Source organism: Mus musculus, chromosome 5, assembly GCF_000001635.26.
Source record: "Mus musculus strain C57BL/6J chromosome 5, GRCm38.p6 C57BL/6J".
Lineage (NCBI taxonomy): Eukaryota > Metazoa > Chordata > Mammalia > Rodentia > Muridae > Mus > Mus musculus.
In genome coordinates this window covers 118,430,239-118,455,486 of record NC_000071.6, presented here as the reverse complement: position 1 = coordinate 118,455,486, position 25,248 = coordinate 118,430,239, and the positions used below count along the sequence as shown (strand labels likewise).

Genomic DNA, 25,248 nt, shown 5'->3' with positions numbered 1-25,248 from the left:
CAACAACAACAACAATAATAATTGTTAGCATCAGGACCTCCAAAGCCTGTGACATCATATAGGTGACAGCGAGACCTACACACTTGTTGCCAAGACAACGGCCACCATATTCTCAGAATCCATTGAGCTCACCTCCCACCTTTTCCTGTGACCATGTCACCATCTGTATATATATAAGAGGAATGCCTCTCTCTCTCTCTCTCTTCTCTTTCTGCTGCCACCTTCCTTGCCCCTCTCTCCCCCAGTAAACCTCTCACTCATAGAACTGTTTTGTTGCCTGGTGTGTTATATTCAGACCCAAGCCGCTCTTCTAACACATCAATAATTAATAATAATAATAATAATAATAATAATACCAACCAGACAAAACCAAGGTAAGAGCTCAGCCAGATGTGACATGGCTGAATAAGAATTTGCTACAAACAGCACAGACCTTATGAATCCTTGCTGACATTGACAAGTTTTCACAGACTTACTAGGTAGCCTAGACAGGATTCAAACCCAGCACATCTGGAACATTCCCCAGGGGGGCCCTTTTCATCCCTGTGGTGTCGTACTTGTGCCTCCTTCTGTCCTCCCTCAGTGACCTCATTTCTCTTGGTTTAGCTCATCGCACTGTTTTCTTCAAGGAAGCAACTTTCTGGTTTCTTGTTCTTTGTTCTCTGTTTCTTACTTATTTAACTTTGCCCCCAGCTGTTCTCCTTTCCTTACAGTGGTTTGCTTCTGGAACAGTTTGCCCCGCCCTTGTTCATTACTTCAATATAACACTAAGTATCAATGTCTGACCTCCCTGGGCTTTAACCTTGCTCATCACTTCCAATGTAACACTAAGTATCAATGTCTGACCTCCCTTGGCTTTAACCCCACATTGGCCGTGGCTTTGCCACTCAGGGCATCCAAGGGCCTGTGGAGCTGCGTCTCAGAACTTTCACTTGCTTGAGTTTTATTCTATTTTTAACACATCCACCGAACTGATCATTCTTCCTACATTTTATTTATTTCTCTACTTAGGAAGGGTGTATGTGCCATAGCTCAGGAGTAGAGGTCAGAGAACAGCTTCAAGGCAGGAAACAAGCAAACAACTCTCTCTGTGTGCCCTGTGGGCTCTGGAGATGGGACTCAGGTTGGTTATCCCTGGGTAGCAGGTGCCTTTCCATTCTGAGTTATCTAAGTGGACATTGTTGCGCAATACCTTTTATAATGTGCTTTCTGTTTCTCTTACTATGTTGGTCCAATATCACATTGATACCAACTTAATGCAGCAAAGACTGTGTTCAAAGATTTCCTCTCAATAGAGCTCCAGTAGAACTCTGGTGGTCACAAAAATGACACCTTTTAGGGCTAGAGAGGTGAGTAATTTGATGATTAAGAGCACTTACAGCTCTTTCAGAGGAGCCAGGTTTGGTTCCCAGAGCATGCTTCAGGAAGCTTACAACAGCCTGTAAATATAATGCCTTCTGACCCTCACTGGCTTCTGTACACATGTGCATACCCATGTCGGTACACGCACACACCTGATGCCTTGCATGTCAGAATAGGTTTGTAGTCCTTTTAGACAGTTACCTTTCAGTGAGACAGACGAATGAACAGATCTTTACCTTATTTTTTTGTTACCAGCTTTAGAGATGGCTAAAGTCTTTGTCTAGTAAGTCCAACATCTTGGCATCCCAGAAAATGGTACCTATGTTTGCATCATAAACTCCTGGCCTGGGACTGGAGAGGTAGGTGGCTGGGCAGTTCTTTGAGAGGACCCAGGTTCAGTTCTCCATCCACACATGGTTGCTCCTAACTGTAGCTCTATTTCTAGAGGATCCCAACACCCTCACACACCGACATGCAAGCAAATAGCAATGCACATAAAATAAATAAATAAATCCCTGTTCCCTTTCACATCACATTAAAAAAAAAACTCATCTGTATTTTTGTACATGCCAGTGTTCACCCATATTGTATCCATGCATACATACATGCATGTGACTCCCTCAGAGGACGTGAACTTCTTTGGAGGGCTGTCCCCCACTCTGTAGGTGCATCAGTGTGTGTGTGTGTGTGTGTGTGTGTGTGTGTGTATGAGAGAGAGAGAGATGGATGAGCATGGGGAATACACATCTCAAACCATCTACTAGGGAGGCAGAAGCTGGAGGGTTGTGTGAGCTCAAACACAGCCAGAATTAGTAAAACTCTGCCTCAAGAGCAAATAAATTCACAGCACCATAGAAAGACGTGGCAGTGCACACCTGTATTTCGAGCACTCGGACAGGAGGACCAATTCAAAGTTATCTTCCGGCTACAAAGTAGCTTTAAGGTCAGACATCACTAAGAGAGACCCTACCTTAAAAACAAAAAACAAAACAAAACACTGTTGTCTACCTGGTAATCAGCTTGCAGCCCATTCTGGCCTTTCTAATTGCTCTTATAAGTGCAGTCCTAGCTTGTTCCTGTTGACTGCAGTGTTCTCACCCTCACATGCCCTGGCCAGCTCCCCTCTTCTGTCTTTAAAGATACAAATGATTTGCTATGAGAGAGAACATGACAGTCAAACCAAGTAAGAGTTTCTTTCTTTTACTTTTTTTTTAATTAGATTTTTTTAAATTTACATTTCAAATGTTATCCTCTTTCCTAGTTTCCCCTCTGAAAATCCCCTATCTTCTTCCCCTTCCCTCTGCTCCCCAACCCACCCACTCCTGCTTCCTGGCCCTGGCATTCCCCAATACTGAGGCATAGAACCTTCACAGGACCAAGGGCCTCTCCTCCCATTGATGATCATCTAGGCCATCCTCTGCAACATATGCGGCTAGAGACACGAGTCCCACCATGTGTTTTCTTTGATTGGTGGCAAGCAAGAGTTTCTTGACTCATAGTCACCCAGCCTGGAGCTGGGGACCCGAGGGTTACTTCTAGCTCCAGGTGGTGCTTGCAAAACAACCCACTTGGGAAACCTTGAAAAAAGGACGATCAAAAAATTAAATAACAGCTCCAAAGGGGCAGCAGAGGAGCCTTCCCAAAGCCGCACCCTATTCTGTAATTAATTGCCTCGGCAGTGACTTGGGTGGTCAGGGAAGACAGACCTGCTGAGCTCCAGCCCCCAGTACTGGCAGCAGGGAACAGAAGCCTGCAGCCATGAAACCTGGACCAGACAAGTCCTGACAGAGGAGCAATGCAGGAAAGGGACTCTGTGGGAGCAGGGCAGGCTGTGTTAGGTGCAGTATTACCTCAAAGCTGGGTGTGCCTCCAAGGTCTCTGCACCCTGATAATGAGCCCCACCTCTACCTCTGGCTCCTTCTCCTCTTGGGTCCCTCTGCTACTTGTTGGCCTATACCTGGAATGGGCAGAGAGCATGGCACGCATGGTCCCAAGGCCAGGTTAAAATTATAGCTTTGTCTCTGCAGCTTGAATATGTGGACAAACAACAATCCCTTGGGTCACTAGATCCTGGGAGTCCAGGAGCTTCCAGCCAGTGTAAATTTCCTGTGTTATTATTGGTTCTTACCCCCAGCCACAAACACCACAAAGCAGGCCGGGAACAAAACTCTTCTTAGCTTTTGTTCATTCATTTAACAAGCATTTAATGAGCACCTACTGTGTGCCTGGCCCTGTACCACTGGCAGCAGAGACCTGAAAAGGTAGTCCTATCAAGTGGCCAAGAAGCAAAGGATTTCATTTCTGAGTGTGGGAACATGAGCGTGGGCAGTAGAAGTGTGAACACACGCTACATGCCTGACGCGTGTTGTTAGAATGAATACTCGAGTGTCTTCTATGATCTGTTTTGCATGCACGTATGGGTCCACGAGTGTGTGGAGGTCAGAAGTTGGCGTCGGCTGTCTACCTTGATCACTTTTTATTCATCAAGGCAAGGTCTTCTGCTGGGCTCGGCGTTGGCTGACTTGGCCTGGCTGGTCAGCCAGCTTGTCATGGGGACCCCTGTCTCTGCTCCTGACAGCTAGGATTATGAGCTGGCTTCACATCTGTTCACCCAGCTGTTTGTGTGGCTGCTGGGGGTCTGAACTTGGGTCGTTAGGCTCCCGTGGCAAGTGCTTTAACCCCTGAGGCCTCATCCCTGCCCTCCTTTGCTTATTTTTAATTAACTGATTAATCACTTACAGCACTGGGGAGCGAACACAGGGACTTGGGGCTGCTCAACCATACCCTTCCATTCCCTTCAAAGTTTCCAATTAAAAGTATTCATTTTATTATTTATGTACTTGTTGTTGGGGAGCAGCACATTGCTGATGTCAGGAGACAACGTGCAGAGGACAGTTCTGTCTTTCTTATCCCAGGGATCACCAGGCTATCAAGCATGGCAGAAGGCACCTGTCTTAGTCAGGGTTTCTATTCCTGCACAAACATCATGACCAAGAAGCAAGTTGGGGAGGGAGGGGTTTATTCAGCTTACATTTCCCACATTGCTGTTCATCACCAAAGGACGTCAGGACTGGAACTCAAGCAGGTCAGAAAGCAGGAGCTGATACAGAGGCCATGGAGGGATGTTCTTTACTGGCTTGCTTCCCCTGGCTTGCTCAGCCTGCTCTCTTATAGAACCAAGACTACCAGCCCAGAGATGGTCCCACCCACAAGGGGCCTTTCCCCCTTGATCACTAATTGAAAAAATGCCTTACAGTTGGATCTCATGGAGGCATTTCCTCAACTGAAGCTCCTTTCTCTGTGATAACTCCAGCTGTGTCAAGTTGACACAAAACTAGCCAGTACAGCACCTAAGCCAACCTACCAGGATATTGCCAATTTTTATTTTATTTATTTATTTATTTATTTATTTATTTATTTATTTATTTATTTGAAGCTCGTGAGTCTCTGTTCTGAATCCAGCAGGTGCCAATGTGTGCAGAACGCCCCTGTGAAAAGGAGTAAAGAGTAGACATTACCAGCAGGGAGAGGTTCATGGGTTTGAGAATTAGATAGATAGACAGACAGACAGGCACATGAAAGAGAGATAAATTGTTATATATGATAGGCAGAGATAGATAGACAGATAGATGAAAGACAAAGAGAAAAAGATATAGATGACAGATAGATAGATAGATACACACATACATAGATAGACAGATAAATAGATACATAGATACACAGATACATAGATACATAGATATATAGATATACAGATACATAGATACATAGATGATGATAGATAGATAGATAGATAGATAGATACATACATACATACATACATACATACACACACAGAAAAACAGATGACAGATAAGAGGTATGTAGGTAACCTGGCTCTCCAGCACCCGAGGCTGTTTTTTTATTTTACTTAAAATATTTAACTAAAAAATATTTTAATTCTGGCTGGAGGGATGGCTCAGGACTATGAGGAACACTGGTGTTCTTCCAGAAAATCTCGGTGTGATTCCCAGCATCCACATGGCCGCTCACAATAGTAACTACAATTCTGGGAGATCTGACACCCACTTCTGAGCTTGTGGGCACCAGTCACAAATGTGGTGTACAGACATACACACAGACAAAACTCAATACTCATAAAATAAGTAATAAGAATATTTTAAAATTTCTCTTTCTCTCCATCTCCTTTTCTTTCTGTCTGTCTGTCTGTCTGTCTCTCTTCTCTCGTGTGTGTGTGTGTGTGTGTGTGTGTGTGTGTGTGTGTCTTCCTTAAGGGAACTAGTACTTTGTTTCTGTTCCTGTCTGAGGCAGAGTCTTTCTACATAGCACAGGCTGGCCTCAAACTCAGATGCAATCTTCTGTCTTAGATTCTTAGTGCTAGAATTACAGTTCTACCACACCTGGCTTCCTTTTTCCACTAAGGAAAAAGATGAGACCCACCCCGCAAGTACAGAGTGCTTTACTGAAACTCCATTTGTTATTTAAATGTCAGGTTTGTGGCAGGTAAAGGTGTCTGCCACCAAGTTTGTCAATCTAAATTGATCTCTTGGGCCATCAGATTCCTGTGATCTGTCCTCTGAACACTCAGAGGCTCCGTCCTGTCATGGATGTCCTGCATGTCAAACCTGGGACCTTTATACTAGGCAAATTCTCTGCCAGTGAGTTGTACCTCTAAGTCCAAATGCACAATGCCTTCACAGAAACATCCAGAATAAGGTTGGACTAAATAGCTAGATACTGTGGTCCAGCCAAGTCGACTCATAAAGAAAACCACAAGATCAAAGAATGATTGGAATGAGGGTGTGTCTGGGGTGTGTCTCAGTGGTGTAGAGCTTGCCTACCACGTGGGAAGCCCAGAGTCTGCTCTCCAACACACACACACACACACACACACACACACACACACACACACACACACACACAGAGTGGAGTAGTATCCTGGATCTCAGGTAGCCCAGGCTAGCTTCAAACTTTCTGTAGCTGAGGATGACCTCATAGTACAGGGCTTTGCAGATGTGAAGCAAGAGCTCTACCCACTGGGCTGGGTCATCTCCAGACAGCCTTCCGTTCTCACACTCTGCTTGACTGTGGTGCAGCCTCCTCTTCTCCAGCATTGCCTCTACTTGGTTGTTCTTCTGCTGTGGCTTCCCAGACCAAGTGCCTCCCACCCTTGCGTGGGCCAACTATAGTCCACCCTCTCCACAGCTCCAGGAGGCAACCAAGGGGGAAGGTTCAATTTACAAACCAATAAAAATAACCCCCGGGAGACAAAACAGCCCAAGTCCCCAGGACAAGCCTCTTTTAGGTAGCCTATCTTGATGACACAAACCTCAAGTGGCACCATTAAAGAGGTCAGCTGGGACACACAACTCAGCTGACCCAACGGGTGGGAGTCCTTTGCCTGCAATAACTATAGATAGTGACTGTGGCTGGAATGTCCCCTGGCTTAGAGTCTGGTTCACAACAAAAGACGCCCAGATATAGCAAGAACGATTCCTGATTGTTAGTTTGGGTGACTGATTGATTGATTGATTGATTGGTGGATGGTGTATGTGTGTGTGAGTGTGCATGTGTGTTTGTGTGTATGTATGTATGTGTGTGTATGCCTGTATGTGTGTGTGTGTTTATGGGGAGGTACACACATGTACCATAATGCATATGGGGGTCAGAGGACAACCTCAGGAGTTCGGTCCTTACTTTCTGCCCTATTTGACACCAGGCCATCTTGTTCCACATTCCATACACTCATTAGTGGCCCTCAAGCTTTGGGGGTTCCCTGTGCCTCTCATTTCCCCATTGGAGAACTGGGATTCCAGACTTAGGCTACAGCACCTGGCTTTACATAGGTTCCGGGGAGATTCGAACTCAGGTCCTCATGCTTGAATGGCAATGGCTTTACCCACTGAGCCATCTCCATAGCCCTGTCCCTCTTAATTTTATGTAAGTGACGGGCAGTCTTAGAAAATTTAGAATATGTCTAGGCCCGAAGAAAAAAGGTCAAAAAAGGGAAAACAACAACAACAACAACAAAATAGTTGCTCCATATATTCTCAACAATTTCCTGTCAATCTCTAGACTTTTCTTGAAACTCTCTACCAAATGAATACAGTGTAGAGTTTTTACTCACAGAGCCTGGTGTAACCAGATGGCTTCAATTCTCTCCCTCAGCTTTTCTGCCAATAACATGGTAGTCCTTTATAAAGTTGTTGCATAGTGGGTGGGTGGGGCGGTGTTCTGGCTAAAGGAAAGGTTTGGGTTCAACTCTCTGGTCACATCCTTCATTCTTTCTCCAGGATAAGTGACAGAATCCAAGTAGAGCCACACAGGGCACACATTGGATAGCTTTGCTCTTTCCTTGTGGTCTGTTTATATTGAAACACCCTGGGCTGGATAGTTTATAACGCAAAGAGGCTTCTTCAGCTCTCAGCAGTTTCCCAGTGGTCTCTGGCCAGGGCCTCCAGGGCTCATGGTATCATGACAGTGAGTGAAAAGAGTCACAGGACAGGCAGGAAGCCAGAGGAATTTGAAAGCCAGGCTTGTTCTAGTAGGATCTCCTCTTATAGGAACAAGCCAGTAATCTCTTCTATGAATGACGTCCCCGTGGCCTGTCTCCCACTAAGTCCCAAGATCTCATCAGGCCCACACTGAGGTTCAGGCTTCCAGGACATGGCCCTCTGGGGACACAGCATTCAAACCATGCACTTGCCTCAGGAAAAACCAGATTACAGCGGGTTCCCGAGCATCTGGTTCCCCAATGAACCCCCAGCAGGAATCAAAGCCTCCTGCCTCCAGTGCACAGCCACCATAACAACCAAAGCTGAGTCGGGTGAGCCAGCTCCTCACAGTCTGAGGCAGGAAGATTGTGAGTTCCAGGCCTGCCTGGGCTACAGAGAGAGTTCAAGACTCTCCTGAGCAGTTTAGCAAGACCCTGTCTGAGACTTGAAAAGGGTAAACTGAGCTGGAGGAGCCAGCCAACTTCGGAGCTCTTACCGACCACGGACAAGAGCCTGGATCTAAGCCAGTATCACTTATGTCAGCTCCACAAGGATAGGAAGTGCCCCTTCCTGTTCAGAGCTGTGTCTCCTCTTGGCCATACCAGTAGAGCCAGAGTTTCCTGAGAGCCGGCAGGAGCCAGTGTTATCCCTCTGGCTGCGCTGACCACTGGGGTACAGGTGCGAACCTGGACTCTGACTGTGCAGCCTCTGTCAAATCTATCATGAATAAAATATGAACCAAAGTGCTTCAAAAAGACAAAGAGGGCACGGGAACCCCTGGTGGGGGGAGATTGGAGAAGGTGCAAGAATGCCAGCCGAGCAAGGGAGTAAAAAAATAAATAATCGCATCACTCCGGTTGTCATTTGATTGACACGCCGTGAATCATTTATGGTGAGCTCCACCTCCTTCTAACAACATGGAAATCGGGAGCTTTTCCATTTCTTTCTGTCAGGATTCGGAGCCTGTTTCAAAGAAGTCTCACCTGTGACCGAGACAGATGTTGATGGAACTATGGTTGTTAAGGTAAGGTGAGCTGTTACGAGTGGGTGTTGGAGCGTTGGCCACCAAGGACTACATGTGATGTGCTGGTCACCAATACGTGGTCAGAGAATGGAGTGCCAGTGTCCTTTATGCCGTGCCAGGCACCCACTGTGCACCTGCCGGGGTTAAATGTCGGCATGCGGGACTTCACTTTGAGGCGATGGTGCTGGGACCATGGCCCAGCATGCAAGAGGCTCTGGGTTCCATCACCAGCACTGCAGACACCAACTGTGGTCATGCCCCTCTGTCGTCCCAGCACTTGGGAGATGAAGGCAGGAGGATCATAAGTTCAAGGTCATCTTTGTGAATACAGTGAGTCTGAAGGCTAGCCTGGGCTATCTGAGATCCTGTCTCTCCCTCTGAGTCTGAAGGAATGGGATGATGGCTTTAAATGTCCAGACCCACCTGGCTGTGACTGCCTCCCCCTCTGCTGCCCCCCACACACACACACAAGGGAAGTAGCTCTCAGATCTAAGCCTCCTCTTCAACAATGGCAGTAAGGAATGTGGAAACCCATGTCCTTGACCCCTGAACTAGGGAGGCAGAGGCAGGAGGGGCATGAGTTCAAGGTCAGCCTCAGTTACGTAGTGAGAGTCTGTTTTCAAAAATATATTTCCATGGGAAGGTTGGTCTGTATCCAGAAGTTTACATTTCAGAGAACCAGCACAAGGCCTTCTTCGTCCAAAGCTGAACCCAGCCATTGTGTCCAGCCTGTTTGCATGGTTCTTTTGAAATTCTGATCCAATCAGGTACTTAGCTTTCACTCCGTCTTTCTTTCTATTCCTCTCCTCCCCTCTCCCCTCTTTCTTTTGTTTTCCTGCTGGATAGCCACACCTAGAAGCCCGGGCTCTGACCGGTCCTGACACACACTCTCTAGAGCACCGAGTTGAATGAAGAGGGCAGAGGAGCGGGTTTTATCACTGACAATAGTGGCATCTTTGTCTGCAGTCAGAGCTGGAAATCAAGTCCAGGGTCTCCCATACTGTCCTATGCAAATTAAACACAAGAAGAAACTGCCTTTAGGTTCTCAACTTGCTATAGGCTGATAATTGACTAGTGTTGTGTCCTCTGACTTGGGGGTCAGATGGAATTGGAAGGGCATATGCTAAATAAACAGGTACGGAGGTTGTACCATAATGGGTGGGTCTACTCCGGGAGGGATAATGATATTCACACCAGGAGGGGGATCAGGCGGGACAGAGTAGGGGTGGGGAAAGCCTGGCTTGGACACAGTCATGCCAGCTATGTGGCTTTGAGAGAACAAGTTTCTACAGTGGCCTTATTCAGTTCTGTCTCGTGGGCTAGTGCCTACCCTCACAGGGAGTAGAAAAATGAAGCCCAGACCAGACTCTTAAGGGATCTTCTGATGAGGCAGACATTGTTCCAAACTCCAGTGCCACAGAGCAGCAGCTGTAGAGGAGAGCTGTGTGTGTCTGTCTCTTGTCGTGCTCAAGCTTCCGACCAGGAGGAGGGAGGAAGAGAAGGGGCTCTGTCCCACTGGGAATCCCTCTGGGGCTGCACATTCCTTTGGATGCCAGGGGTGGGGCAGAGCTCTAGGGTCTCACAGGGGGTATCTGGGTTTTGTCTTGTCTTGCTGCCTGGGGTTTGCTCTCAGACGAGGATGACTGCAAACCCCAGAGAGTCCAGCGATCCGCTTCAAACCCAAATTTTATCAGAAATAAGTGCGCGGCTCTTTAATTTCCTTGAAGCCAGAGACACTGGGACCACTTCCCTCAAGTGGAAGGATAATGGGGCTTTTCAGGGTAGGTCTGTAAACTGCTGTGAGGAGATTATTCTCCCTCCAAACTGGATGGATCCTGGGCGAACTGTCAATAGAAGTTGTGGCCTCCCACCAGGGTCACAATGGGGGGTCCCAGAAGTCAAGGCCCCATGCTGGGTCCCACTTACTTGAAGGTATGGCACACAAAGATCTGGCTGCCTCTGGACAAAAGTGAATTAAGTGTCTGTTGATGTCTCCAAGGGAAAAACCTGCACACCAGGGAGTTTGGCTTTTAGGAGGGTAAAAGCAGGCCAGCAGTGTGGAACATTCTGGAAGCCCCTTCTCTGAGGTGTCTGCATACAGGGGACAGTTGTCTGGATATAACTGAGAGTCAGCTTGCCTGTGTAGGGTCTGGGAATGGGCTCAGTTTTCTTATCTGCAAAATGGGAACAGTATCTTCTAGCATAGGAATCGTTTGAAACTTTTTTTTTTTTTTTTTTTTTTTTTGAGACAGGATTTTTCTGTGTAGCCCTCGGCTGTTTTGGAACTCACTCTGTAGACCAGGCTGGCCTCGAACTCAGAAATCCGCCTGCCTCTGCCTCCCAAGTGCTGGGATTAAAGGTGTGCCTGGTTGGAATCATTTGAATCTTATCATCAGTACCATCACCATCATCCACGAGCCAAAAAGAAAGGGGACGGAGAAACACAATCAGGAGTTTGTGGGGAGTAACCCCGGGAAACAGAGTGATGCTGATTTTGTTACTTATCTTGCTTTTTTGAGACCAGTAGCCCGGGGCTGGCCTTGAACTCACAATATAGGCAAAGCTATATATCCAAATCTGTCACCTCCAGATGGAGCACAGAGGAGCCTCGGCATGTTGTTCTACTATTTGTAAGTCTAGCAGTGTGCTAAGTGCATCCTCCAGATGTGGGCTCAAGGTGGGTGTGCCCCCTCTGCCTCCAGCCCCTTTTCTTTGATCCTGAAACTCTTCCCTTCTGAGGATGGAAATCTGCCTCTTCCACAGAGGGACAGCACTGGAGTGTGAAGCTGGTTGTACCTTGGATTGCATCTACCTGCCTTTGGACTTGAGATATGACACCAAGCTAGGGTAAGACAGTCTCCCCAGGGTATTGTGACAGTTTACACAGTGTTTGCTCCTTGGAGCCGCCTACTTCTAAACCTTTCCTTGTTGTTTGGTTCTGTATCTTGGTGTCTCTGCTTCCTTCAGAGTCTCACCAGAGTAACCTAGACTGGCTTTAAGCTCACTCTGTAGCCGAGGATATGTCCTCAAATTTCTGATCATCCTGCAACCACCTCCCGAGTGCTGGGATTTCAGGTGTGAGCCTTTGCTGGTTAGTTGGAGCGGTCACCTTGACACAGCCTATACTCACCTGGGAAGAGCCTTAGTGGGGAGTTCTCCAGATCAGGTTGACCTGTGGGCATCACGTGGAGAGTTGCCTTGATTCTTTTATTTATTTATTTTATGTATATGAGTACACTGTAGCTGTCTTCAGACACACCAGAAGAGGGCATCAGATCCCATTACAGATGGTTGTGAGCCACCAGGTGGTTACGGGGAATTGGACTCAGGATCATCTGCAAGAGCAGCCAGTGTTCTTTTTTTTTTTTTTTTTTTTTTTAAAGATTTATTTATTTATTATATGTAAGTACACTGTAGCTGTCTTCAGACACACCAGAAGAGGGAATCAGATCTTGTTACAGATGGTTGTGAGCCACCATGTGGTTGCTGGGATTTGAACTAAGGACCTTTGGAAGAGCAGTCGGGTGCTCTTACCTGCTGAGCCATCTCACCAGCCCCCAGTGTTCTTTTTTGTTTGTTTTGTTTTGTTTTGTTTTTTGTTTATTTTCGAGACAGGGTTTCTCTGTATAGCTCTGGCTGTACTGGAACTCACTTTGTAGACCAGGCTGGCCTCGAACTCAGAAATCTGCCTGCCTCTGCCTCCCAAATACTGGGATTAAAGGTGTGTGCCACCATGCCTGACTGTAGCCAGTGTTATTAATCGCTGAGCCATCTCTCCGGCCCGCCTTGGTTGTTAATAGATGTAGGAAGACGCAGCTCACTGTGAGCGACACCATTCCCTAGGCAGGAGTCTTGAACAGGGCAAGAATAGAGAAGGGAAGCTAAGAGCAAAGAAGGATTTGCTTCTTTCTCACTGCACCCATTCGTGGCTGTGATATGACAGTGACTTGAGTTCCTGTCTCGACTTCTCCAAAACGATGGATTGTAAACTGAATGAACCCTTTAACTCCTACATTGCTTTCAGTCAGGGCATTTTATCACAGCGATCGAAATTAAACTAGGTCACCACCACCTTGTGGTTTATATGTGGTGCTGGGGATGGTGGGGCCTCATGCATGCTGAGCAAGGCCCAGACCAACTGAAGCTATGTCCCCAGATGAAATCTTGGCTTCCAAGATGACAAATGGCTATTTGGTTTTGACTTGAAGGATATGAAATCCCAAACTCTCTTCCCCTGTTTCACTCTAGAGACTCATGACTTGGGACAATCGCTTCATCTTCTTTGGTTTCCTCATTTTCCAAGAGGATGGGAAGCACCTCATCCGCTGGGTATGAGCTTGAAACAAGCTATCCCCGAACTGACAATCTGTACCTGTAGACAGACCATCCTTCCAACTCAGAAAGTCCCAACTGGTAGTCACAGCCACTTCCTGAAAGAGATGATGATGGCCATCATGGCCAACATAAAGTTAGCAACATGATCTCACTGGAGGAGTTGAAAGGATTATAAACAGTCACCTTGACACTGGTTAGAAGAGGCTTGTCACTTCCTGAAGACAAATATCAGCAATGTCCCCCAAGGGATCAGGGGTGACACTGAGTCTAGGTATGTGGTTCAGCTTAGCGTGCGCAGAGACTCAGGGTGGTGGTTCATACCTGTAAACACTCAGAAGGTGCAGGCGAGATTTCAAGGTCATCCTCAGTTACATAAGTGAGTTGAGGTGGCCTCAGCTACTGCATGAAACCTAAATAACATGGGGCAGCTGAAGAGATGGTTTAGTGGTTAAGAGTGTGTACTTCTCTCATAGAGGATTGGAGTTCAGGTTCCAGGACTCACATCTGGCAGATCACAACTGCCCATAGCACCAGCTAAAGGGGATGGAAGCCTGTTCTATCCTCCAAGGGCATTGCACATGTATATGATGCATACACAGAGAGGGGAGGTGAGGGGGAGAGGGATGGAGACAGACAAAGACATAATTAGTTAGGATTTCTGTGATGGTTTGTATATGCCCAGGGAGTGGCACTATTAGGAGGTATGGCCTTGTTGGGGTACGTGTGTCACTGTGGGTGTGGGTGTAGGCTTTAAGACCCTTATCCTAGCTGCCTGGAAGTCAGTATTCTGCTAGCAGCCTTCAGATGAAGATGTAGAACTCTCAGCTCCTCCTGTACCATGCCTGCCTGGATGCTGCCATGCTTCCCACCTTGATGATAATGGACTGAACCTCTGAACCTGTAAGTCAGCCCCAATTAAATGTTGTTCCTTATAAGAGTTGCCTTGGTCATGGTGTCTGTTCATAGCAATGAAAACTGTCTCAGTTAGGTTTTTACTGCTGTGAACAGACACCACGACCAAGGCAACTCTTATAAGGACAATATTCATTTGGGACAGGATTACAGGTTCAGAGGTTCAGTCCATTACCATCAAGGTGAGAACATGGGAAATTCCAGGCAGGTATGGCCCTGGGGGAACTGAGCAGTCTACATCTGCATCTGAAGGCTGCTAGCAGAATACTGGCTTCCAGGCAGCTAGGCTGAGAATCTTAAAGCCCACACTCACTCTAACAAGGACACACCCACCCCAATAAGGCCACACCAACTCCAACAAGGACACACTCACTCCAACAAGACCCTACCTAATAGTGCCGCATACTGGGGGAAGCATATTCAGTTGTGTAGCCTCCAGTAACTTTTCAAATTGAGCCTAATAAAGAAGCACACAGAATTACATTTGTGATCCTTGTCACAATTCTGGTCCATGGTCAGTGCACTAAAACTGTACCTATACTACCTCTAATCGCATTTAGAAGGCATGTGGCTCTGACTTCTTCTCACTCTAGGCTTCCTGCTAATCTGGAAAGATGAATGTGATTGGTGCATCAAGTCAGGTATGTGTCCCTAGCTGCAAGGGAAGCAGAGAAGGTGAGTAAGCGCACACATCTCCTGTGGTACCATCATGAATGGCTGCTGAACAGTTTGGTTTATACCCATAGCTCTGTGTTCTCTCTGTCCTGGAGTCCAGGGGTCCAGAATCATGGTGCCTGAGGGCTGTGTCCTAAGAAGGGCCTCAGAATGCTTGCCTCTGTCTCCTGGGATTAAAGGCATGTATTACCTTGCTTGGGCCTAAGATTTTCATGGCCACTAGGCCTCAAGATCTGGGTCAGAAGCCTGTGTCTTCCAGCCTCAAGACTGAAACACTCCAGTTTCACCTGGCATGGCCTATTCCTCCCTCTGCCTCTTCTCTGAGCGTCTCTTGCAACACTTGTCATTGGGGTTAGGGGACAATTCAGGGCCATCTCATCTTGAGATCCAAAATTCACTACATCTTCAAACAACCTTTTCCAAATAAGGTTCTTTTCCCAGGTTGCAGGCATGAGGAGGGAGGGGGACACAGAACTTGCAGGTCACCCTTTGGCCAAGTGGCTGCAGCTACTCCAGTCAGAATCAAACTCTGTTTATTAGTGGCTGATCACCCACCAATAGGACTCAGAATCCTAGGTTTGGGTGGCCGGACCTGAAACCCACTGCCTTTTAGAACTGGCGTGGTAATTTTTCTATGTGCTATAAGCAGGAACATGGTTTCAACTTTGCAAATGTCCCTGTGGCAGTAAGCATATAACTGTCAACTAGATAGGATCTAGGATCATTTAGGAGACAAGCCTTTGGGCATTCACCTCTGGGCAGGTCTGTGAAGAATTATCTAGAACAGGTTAATTACAGTGGGAAGACCCATCTTAAAGTTGAGCAGCACCAGGCTGGGCTCCTGGACTGAATAGAAGGAAGGAGGAAGGAAGCTGGTAGCAGTATATTCTCATTCTCTCTCTCTCTCTCTGTCTCTCTCTGTCTCTCTCTGGACTATACCCTAGACTTGTGAGCCAGAAAGAATCAATCTCTCCAACCTTAAGATGTATTGTCAAGTATTCTGTCTCAGCAATTAGGCAAGTTAATACACAGTGCTAGCATGAAGACAGCCATCGATATGTAAATGAATGATCTTGGGTGTGTGTCAATAAAACTTTATTTACAAAAGCGAATGCTGCCCTGTGATTCTTCCTAGAAAGTCGGAAACAAACATCCGGTTACCTCAGATAAGGACTCAAGAAATGATTCTACACAAGTCCAGATCATGAGCTGTTGAGTGTGTTGGGGTTGCCTACAGGAGCATGGGTGACTGACAGCTGTGTCACTGGAAAGCCCCGTCCCCTCATGGGTGAGTCCTGAAAGTTTCATCCTGGGAACTCTCTGTTTCCCTTGGAGACAGCTCCACCAAACTGTCCTCTGAAGAGGAGACTAATTCAACTCAGAGGAAACAGGTATAGCCCAAAGGGCTATATGGTCTGGATTCAGCACCGCAGGTTGTAGGTTGCTGACCCTTCACTGAATATGAAGGAGGGAGCCCAGCTGGCCACCAGCAAGCACTAAGTGTGTACAGCTTAGATCTTCAGACTTTTGAAATGTTTCAAAATGTTCTGAATGTAAAGGACCCTCTCAGTCTCTTTCCTGTTGCAGGGAGAGAGAGACGGGAGAGAGAGACAGGGAGAGAGAGATGGAGAGGCAGATACACACACACACACACACACACAGAAATGGAGAACGTGAGAGATAAGACAGACAGACAGACAGACAGACAGACAGAAAGAACATGCTGTAGATGGTTAATGCTATAAAATAGAGTTCTTTCTTACTCTTGTAGAGGTTGCAAAGTCCAAAATCAAGGAGTCCAGTGTCTGCTTGGACTCCTTTTCACAACAGAAGGTAGAAGGACATCGGAGAACATGAGGAGAGTGGGGGAAGGGAAAGGGAGAGGAAGAAGTGTGTGTGTGTGTGGGGGGGGGCGGGAGATAAAACTCATAGCCTCAAGCCTTTTGTTTCCATTATCACCACCACCACCATCATTATTATTATTGGTTTTTCCAGACAGGGTTTCTCTGCGTAGCCTTGGCTGTCCTGGAACTCACTCTGTAGAGCAGGCTGACCTCGAACTCACAGAAATCAGCTGGCCTTCCAAGTGCTTAGATTATAAGCCTGCAGCACTGTGTTGGGCCTCAGGCCCTTTATAATGCATGCTAATTCCTTCAAAATGGAAAGTGCCCTTTCTCCCAAACAAGTCTCACTTTTGATTTTTCTTTTGTTTTAACTTTTTGGAGACAGATCTTGTTTTCAACTGTCTTCAAACCCCCACCATCCCCGGGGGCATGGCTCGGAGTGCTGGTCTAGCCCTGAACTCATCTCTCTGCCCCCTTCCCCCTGCAGCAAAAACAATGAAAAGCCACAGCTCCTGCAGAATGTTAGAAATCGCGCTTTTCTTACAATAGTGGCCATGGCTGCTATAGACAGCCCAATCTGGAACTGGCTGGCGCCAGGTCCTCTCTCCTCATTCTTGGAGAGTTAACTTGTCTTTTGGACAGAGCCCAAAGGGAAACAGAGCCAGATCTGACAAATGCAGAAAGAAATGGAGCTATCCTGGGGTCACCTAGGGTGATGAGACCCGTGAATGCAGAATTGAAAGGCTGAAAAGGGGCCGAGGGCAGGCCTGGTACCTGGCTGGGAAGGAGATTTCTCAGAGGAACCCTTGAATTATCAGCAGCTTAGCTGGGACTGAGACCTCAGAGGGAGACGACTTGTTCAGGAGGGAGAGTTCTGTGGTAGCTGTCTTCGTCTTGTAACCCTCATTCTCTGGCCTTAAGGTGGGTGCTCCCTCTGCTCAGATCTGCAGCCACCAGCACAATGTCAGCCTGGATCTAACACAGGGGCATTTAGACCAGCGGTTCACAACCTGTGTGGATCTCGACCCCTTTGGAGGTCCCCTTAGATATTCACGTTACCATTCATAACGGTAGCAAAATTGCAGTTAGGAAGTAGCAATGAAAATGTATGTCCACAACACGAGGAGCATCATTAAAGGGTCACAAAGTTAGGAAGGTTGAGAACCACAAGGCGTTCCGTGCAAAAAGGCTAGTTGAGCAGTTGGCAACGTATAGGATCATGCAGCAACTTTGCTTTATAGAAAAAAAAAAAAAACATAAAAGAGAATTGTATGCCTAGGGCCAGGCTGACATTCTATCCAGACCATTAACGAGTCGGAGGAACCTGTTTGCTCTTGGAACCTTCTACTCTAAAATAGGAGCCGGGACGGAAGTTGACAGATCAGCTTTGACCAGGGGAGGGTGTGGGACAGCTGAAGGCTTGAGGGTGTGTGTGGGTGTGCTGATTTTCTAAGACTGGAGACAGCACGTGAATGAAGATTCTCCCTACGGCTTTGGGGGACGATGGGGGGAGGGGGGCTGTGGGGAGAGTTGGGGAATGCCACATCAGACATTCCATCCCTCTGAGTGGGCCTCTAGGCCTGAACCTCAGGTAGAGAATTGAGAAAGAACTTCCCGCTTTGGTCCAGCGCCCCTCCCCCATGCCCCACCCCGGTAGCCTGGGGGCTGTATGTTTTACCTGCAAGGCACTTAACTTCTTCGAGGAGTGTCCTTACCTACAAACTAGAGGTCAATGCGGTGTGTACTCCCATGACTTGGGGACACAACTGGTGTTGGCTCTAGTGTCTAGACCTCTTTAATTTTAAGCACGGTGGGCAGTGATCCGGTGTACGGCCGCGCTGTAGGTACTGAGCAGGCGCAGTTCCAGTCTGGAAGTCTGTCTCTAGGTTTTCATCTGGCCTCTACTCTGCCATTCTACCGGCAGCTCCCGGGCAGGTGGGGAGGAGGCTCTAGCCTCGGCCTTCCTCGGGCTTTTAAAATGTAAATCTACCCCCTGCAGCCCCCATACCTCTTGGGCTAACTGCCTGCGCCAGAGCTTTTCTTTCACCGGTAGGGGCCTGAAGCCAGGGAAGTGGCTTACTGGGAGTACCAGGAGGAGCCCATTGAAAGACGGGGCCCTCCTGTGTAGTGTGGACTCCACCTGGCATTCCGGATTTACAGAATGGGCTGACGGGATGTGAGTGGTTGGAGCTGGGGAGGCTGTGACTATTGACAGCGTGAGTCCTGGGGTGCAGCGGGAGACCAAACAAACAGAGAAATGACCTTCAAAGATCAAGGTGACAGTCAGCATCACCCACTGTGCAGGTTGGGTTTATGTCAACTTGACACAGGCTAGGGTCATCTGAGAGGAGGGAACCTCAGGTAGAAAACATCTTCCTAAGATCTGGCTGCGTGCAAGCCTCTATGCAGGGCATCTCCTTAATTAATGGTTATTATGGGGGTGGGACAGCTCATTGTGGATGGGGACCACACCTGGGCTGGTGGTCCTGAGTTCTATACGAAAGCAGGCTGAGCAAGCCATCAGGAACAAGCCAATAAGCCGCATTCCCTTCATGGCCTCTGGATCAGGTCCGGTCTCCAGGTTCAAGCCCCGTTTGACTTCCTGTCTTGACTTCCTTCAGTGACCGCACAGTGCCACATAAATCCTTTGCTCCCCAGGTTGCTTTGGTCATGGTGATCCACCACCGCAGTAGTGAGCCTAAGACACCTGTCATCTACTCTGTAGGGTTGTCACCCAAACCTGCCGTTTCTGCGGTATGATTATGAACCACTTAACAACAACGACACCACAGATGAGAAAACTGAGGCACAGAATGTTGGCATGACAGGCAGAGTCCACAGGCCAAGTTCTCTTCGGCTTAGCTAGAGATTGTGTGTGTGTGTGTGTGTGTGTGTGTGTGTGTGTGTGTGTGTGTGTGTAAAGACGTGATGTAGAAGCTACGGGTGCCCACAAGTCTCTTCTGGCTATGATGGTGCCTTCAGTGCAGCCAGGCAGAATTCAATCCTTGGGCGCTTTCCTAAATTTAAGCTCTAAACGCCACCCTGGGGGCATCCCTCCATGCTTTCTCTTTCTCCTTGTTATGTAGATGAAGTTTCTCCAGGAATCCTCCACCCTACCTTTCTCCTTTCGGACTCCCCTCCCCTCTATTGAGGGGAAATCCCAAAGTTTATCCTGCGTCTGAAACAGGCCTGGCTGAGGTAGAGCTTTGGGGCAGAAAGGGACAGAATTTAGGAACTGGCAGACCGGAGGGTTTGTGGCTACCTCAGGGTTTTATCTCTTCACACTCTCCCCCTAAGCTCAGCAAGCGGTGTTCCCGCCTCCGCAGCCGCTCAGTCCCACCTGCCCACCTGCTGCTACTTACAAATGGCCTCCCTGCGCCTCCAGGCACTGTTTATCCGCTCCCTACACACCCACCAGCTTCCCGGGGACAGGAAGAATTTTATCTCTAGGGCTGAAAATGCACTCTCTAAGGCCCAGGACCCAATCGTCTTTCCTTCCAGTACTTGGCTCTAATCCACTTACTAGGCATTCAATAAATCTCGCGGAGTGCCTTAGAAATGGCTTCAATGAGAGCGCAGTCTGGGCTGTGGGCACACTCCAATAGGAAGGCCACAGCTACGGGCCCAGCTCCCGCACCCCAAATCTGTCTTTTCCTTTGTGGTTATCTGGTGCATTCTGGGAATGTAATCAGACACCCTGGGTGCCCAATGATCTCATCCCAGCGGTTCCTACCCTCAGCTTCAAAGTGGCAATTGCACGTTTGTTTATTTGATTGGTTGTTAATATGATTGAGTTATGGGCTGGTTGTTTGATTTGTTTGAGAAAAGGTATCCTTTGGCTTAGGCTAGCCCAGACTGGCCTTGAACTTCTTTCTAATGCCTCCACGTCTCAAAAGTATGCACCACCACCCCTCATTTGCTTTTGTTTTGTTCAACTGGTGGTGGGGAGGGGCCGGGACTGAATCGCTTATGTAGCTCAAACTGGCCTCAAGGCTATGATCCCCTGCCTCAGAGTGCAGAATTACACTGATATGTACCGCTCGCCCCACTGTTCTTTTGAGACAGAGTTTCACTTCTATAGCCCAAGCTGGCCTTAAATTTAAGGGCCTCCTGCTTCAGCCTCACAAATACTGTGAATTTCTTTCATTATATCCAATGAGAGAGCAAACCTGAGGTTTGGTCCTTCCTTTGATAGGCCTCAGAAGAGCTGAGAGAGCTTGAACATATGAATCTTTGAATGGGAGAAAGGACCAGCTCCTGGTAGGTTGTTCTCTGATCTTCACATACTCATTCCATGAACACACAAATAAATAAAGAACTCAAAAGTTAAAAAAACAAAAACCAAACCAAACCAAACCAAACCAACCAACCAAACCCCACAAGGGCTGGAGAGATGGCTCAGGGGTAAGAACACTGAACACTCTTCCAGAGGTCCTGAGTTCAATTCCCAGCAACCACATGGTTGCTCACAACCATCTGTCATGGGATCTGATGCCCTCTTCTGGTGTGTCTGAAGATAGCTACAGTGTACTCCTATACGTAAAATAAATAAATCTTTTTTTTAAAAAACCCCACAAAAGTTAAAATGTGTAAACAAAGTAAATAAAATAGCCAATAAAAATTTTAAAAAGAAACAAAACACCCTCCAAACAAAAAAGTAAGTTTTTAAAAACAAATTCACAGCCCAGAAAAAAAAAGAAAGAAAATGAAAATGTGAGAGAGGAGAGAGAGAGAGAGAGAGAGAGAGAGAGAGAGAGAGAGAGAGAGATCCAGTTGCTAAAAGCATTCACTGTTCTTGTAGAGGATCTAGGTTCAGTTCCCAGCATGGTCACCTCTAACCCAGCTCCACGAGACTCAACACCCTTGTCTGGCCTCTGAGGACACCCACATGCACTGCACACACACATCAAAAACTGATAATGTTCATATTTACAGCCAAGAAGGAAAGACAAAGCACAGTTGTTGGGAGAGAGTGAGGCTATTTCTCATGCCCCTGGGAGCCTCCTTCTCTGCCTCAGGTGACAAGCAGGTAACAAAAAACCACAGACTGCCTGCGCCACCTACAGGGTCCAGAGCCTGGCGTCTGGATAAAGAACCAAGAGCAACCTCTTAACTCAGTTGTCTGCCCCTCTTGTGACTCCAAAGTTAGGATATTACAGAACAAAAGTCTATAAATGGCTTTTTATGGAGAAGGACAGGAAAAAATGTCAGAGAGATGGCTGGAAGTGGAGGATTCCGGTCCTACAGGCACAAAGCTCAGGGTGAGATACCGGGGCACAGAGGAACCCTCTTGCCTGAAGGTACCTTTGCTAACACTCAGCTGAGAAGCCTCTTTGTCTAGTGGGAGGGCTAGGGGTTGGTTTGGCTGATGGAGATGCCCCAGGGGTTTACTGGAGTCTCTTTGGGCAATTGTGAAAGCATGGTGTTTGGGTGTCAGAGATAGGGTTAGAGACCAGGAAGCTCCAGGATTCAAGATGTGTTTCTGAGCAAAGACTGGGCTGGGCTAGGAAACACTGGGGTGGGGTGGGGGGTTGGCATTGGAGATTGTCATGTGGGCAACTGCTACTCCTGGCTTTCTGTAGACTTCTTCCAAGGCTGAACATCACAATCCCATCTGTAAAATGGAAACAAAGAAACCACCTGGGAGGTAGAGTGTCCAAAAGAAAGGAAGGTCATCTCTCAATGCAGCTCTGCCAGGCTGAGTGAGCCCCAGCCTGAAGGATCTGGACCCAAACAAACCATGGACCTCTGTGATGGGTCTCTCTGCCCTGCAGAAGTAGCCTGATGTCACCCCACCTTCATCCTTCCTCCACTCCTGTCTACATCATAACTCAGCCCAGCTGCCAGGACATCTGGGTTCAAATCCAGACCTCACCTCTAAGAATCAGTTTTGACGCATCCACTCTGCATGTACCTTCCTCCCTGCCTGAGGTCCTCCACTTAACGGTCAATGACTGCTTTTTAGAAATTTTGATGTAAAAGTGTTAGGCTCTTGGTACACACCTATAATTCTAGCTAGCCCTTTGGGTTGCTGGAGAGAGGCAAGTAGATTTCTGTGAATTTAAGGCTAGCCTCATCTCTATAGAGATTTCTAGACCAGCCAGGAACCTGGGTGAAAAAAAGAAGTTAAATAATAGTTATTATTATAATGAGGAGGAGAAGAAGGAGAAGAAAAAGAAGAAAAAAGAAAGAAAAAGAAGAAAAAAGAAAGAAAAAGAAGAAAAAAGAAAGAAAAAGAAGAAGAAGGAAGAAGGAGGAGGAGGAGGAGGAAGAAGAAGAAGAAGAAGGAGAGGAGGAGGAGGAAGAGGAAGAAGAGGAGGAAGAGGAAGAAGGGAAAGAAGGAGAAGGAGAAGAAGAAGAAGAAGGAGAAGGAGAAGGAGAAGGAGAAGGAGAAGGAGAAGGAGAAGGAGAAGGAGAAGGAGAAGGAGAAGGAGAAGAAGAAGAAGAAGAAGAAGAAGAAGAAGAAGAAGAAGAAGAAGAAGAAGAAGAAGAAGAAGAAAGAAAGAAGAAGAAGAGGGAGGAGGAAGAGGAAGAAGAGGAAGAAGGAGAAGAAGGAAGAAGAAGAAGAAGAAGAAGAAGAAGAAGAAGAAGAAGAAGAGAGAAGAGGAAGAGGAAGAGGAAGAGGAAGAAGGAAGAAGATGAAGAAGAGGAAGTGGAAGAGGAAGAGGAAGAAGAAGAAGAAGAAAGAAGTAGAGGAAGAGGAAGAGGAAGAGGAAGAAGAAGAGGAAGAAGAGGAAGAAGAGGAAGAAGAGGAAGAAGAGGAAGAAGAGGAAGAAGAGGAAGAAGAGGAAGAAGAGGAAGAAGAGGAAGAAGAGGAAGAAGAAGAAGAAGAAAAGAAGAAGAAGAAGAAGAAGAGGAAGAAGAGGAAGAAGAGGAAGAAGAAGAAGAAGAAAAGAAGAAGAAGAAGAAGAAGAAGAAGAAGAAGAAGAAGAAGAAGAAGAAGAAGAAGAAGAAGAAGAAGAAGAAGAAGAAGAAGAAGAAGAAGAAGAAGAAGAAGAAGAAGAAGAAGAAGAAGAAGAAGAAGAAGAAGAAGAAGAAGAAGAAGAAGAAGAAGAAGAAGAAGAAACATAAACAATGTTGAAGAGATGACTTAGTGGCATGGAGTTCAGTCACGCTGAGGTGTAACCACTGACTCCATCACGGCTCAGAACATTTTCATCATCCTGAAGGGAAACATTGTATCATGGACTCTCCACCATCACCCCTGTTCCCTGCTCTGGCCTAACTACTAATCAGTGGGTTACCTTTTTTCTCCGGAACTCTTGTGTTGCTTAGGCTAGCTTCAAATGTCTATGAAGCCGGGGGGTCTTGAACTTCATTATTCCCTTCCTCTCTGGAGTGCTGGAACTAAAGGCATGTCCCTCCACACCTCATTTAATGTGGTACTAGGGATGAACCATGTTAGCCGGGCAGACATTCAGTTAGTCACATCCCTGGTCCCAGGTTTAGCTTTTTTTGTATTTGATTTAAATACAATGTGTCTGTGTGTGTGTGTGTGTGTGTGTGTGTGTGTGTGTGTGTGTGTGTGATGTCTCTTAGCATGATGTATCTGGCACCTCTGTGCTGTTGCGTCTGCTGTCCACACATCAGTGATTTGCTCCTGCTCACCCCTGAGTCACCTGCCACCTTACGGACTGGCCACACTCTGTGCGTCTCACCACCCATTGGTGGACGTGTGGATTGTTTCCACTTGGAGGCTTCCTTCTCCTTTTATAATTATATATATATATTATATAATATATATAATATAACATAATATAATATATAATATATATTATGTGTGTGTGTGTGTAATTTTCTGTATGTATGTACATGACACACATGTGCTATGTTTTATAAAAATAAAGGGAAACCAGGGGTATGTTTAGTGGATGTGCAGTCAGGTGTGGGGAAAGGGGGTGCCTCCTCGGGCCCATGCTGAGGCATTCCTTCCCCCTCTGAGGTACCAGCCACAGGACAGTATAGTATAGAATAGAGTTTATTCAAGGCATGGAGAGGGGAGTTCGGAGGAAGGCAGAGAGAGAGAGAGAGGAGAAGGAAGAGGAGGAAGAGGAAGAGGAAGAGGAGGAGGAGGAAGAGGAGGAAGAGGAGGAGGAGGGGCCGGCTATGAGCACATGAAGAGATAGGGGAAGGGGAAGGGGAAGGGAGAGGGTAAGGAGCAAGAAGTGCAAGAGAGAGAGGGCAGGGCAAGCAGCCCCTTTTGTAAGCCCACCTGGCTGTTGCCAGGCAACTGTGGGGCGAAGCCTTGACTAAATGCCAACAACATGTGTGCCTGATGTCCACAGAAGTTGGAAGAGGGCATCAGATCCCCTGGAATTGGAGTTACAGGTGCTTCTGAGCTGCCATGCAAGTGCTGGGAACTGAACCCAGGTCCTCTGCAAAAGCAACAAGTGCTCTTAACCACTGAACTCTCTCTCTAACCCTAGAGCTTTTCCTTTTCCTTGCCCACTCCTTCCCCCTCCTCCCTCCTCTCCCTCTCTTGTATTCTGTCGGTGGAACCCAGGGCCTCACATACTCACTGCCGAGTCACACCTCTGACCCCCAACTTCCTTTACACCAAAGGCTTCTGCAGCGGCGCACCTATCCTCTTCTGCCTGCCTAG

The 25,248-nt window shown here is 47.2% G+C and overlaps 7 annotated features.

Annotated features, from left to right (window-relative positions):
• Window positions 3,004–14,693: a transcriptional cis regulatory region, noted in NCBI's record as "EC(Med13l) subregion B targeted for CRISPR interference". NCBI's record gives its function as "positively regulates Med13l expression (weak effect) in mouse ES cells" and the evidence as "EXISTENCE:mutant phenotype evidence [ECO:0000015][PMID:27895109]".
• Window positions 3,004–22,601: a transcriptional cis regulatory region, noted in NCBI's record as "EC(Med13l) region targeted for CRISPR interference". NCBI's record gives its function as "positively regulates Med13l expression (moderate effect) in mouse ES cells" and the evidence as "EXISTENCE:mutant phenotype evidence [ECO:0000015][PMID:27895109, PMID:31784727]".
• Window positions 9,276–11,340: an enhancer, noted in NCBI's record as "-115 Med13l pEnh or Med13I_4 fragment used in reporter assays". NCBI's record gives its function as "activates a Pou5f1 promoter by reporter gene assays in mouse ES cells" and the evidence as "EXISTENCE:reporter gene assay evidence [ECO:0000049][PMID:27895109]".
• Window positions 14,674–22,601: a transcriptional cis regulatory region, noted in NCBI's record as "EC(Med13l) subregion A targeted for CRISPR interference". NCBI's record gives its function as "positively regulates Med13l expression (mild effect) in mouse ES cells" and the evidence as "EXISTENCE:mutant phenotype evidence [ECO:0000015][PMID:27895109]".
• Window positions 17,504–19,443: an enhancer, noted in NCBI's record as "-124 Med13l pEnh or Med13I_3 fragment used in reporter assays". NCBI's record gives its function as "activates a Pou5f1 promoter by reporter gene assays in mouse ES cells" and the evidence as "EXISTENCE:reporter gene assay evidence [ECO:0000049][PMID:27895109]".
• Window positions 19,454–20,836: an enhancer, noted in NCBI's record as "-126 Med13l pEnh or Med13I_2 fragment used in reporter assays". NCBI's record gives its function as "activates a Pou5f1 promoter by reporter gene assays in mouse ES cells" and the evidence as "EXISTENCE:reporter gene assay evidence [ECO:0000049][PMID:27895109]".
• Window positions 20,433–21,617: an enhancer, noted in NCBI's record as "-127 Med13l pEnh or Med13I_1 fragment used in reporter assays". NCBI's record gives its function as "activates a Pou5f1 promoter by reporter gene assays in mouse ES cells" and the evidence as "EXISTENCE:reporter gene assay evidence [ECO:0000049][PMID:27895109]".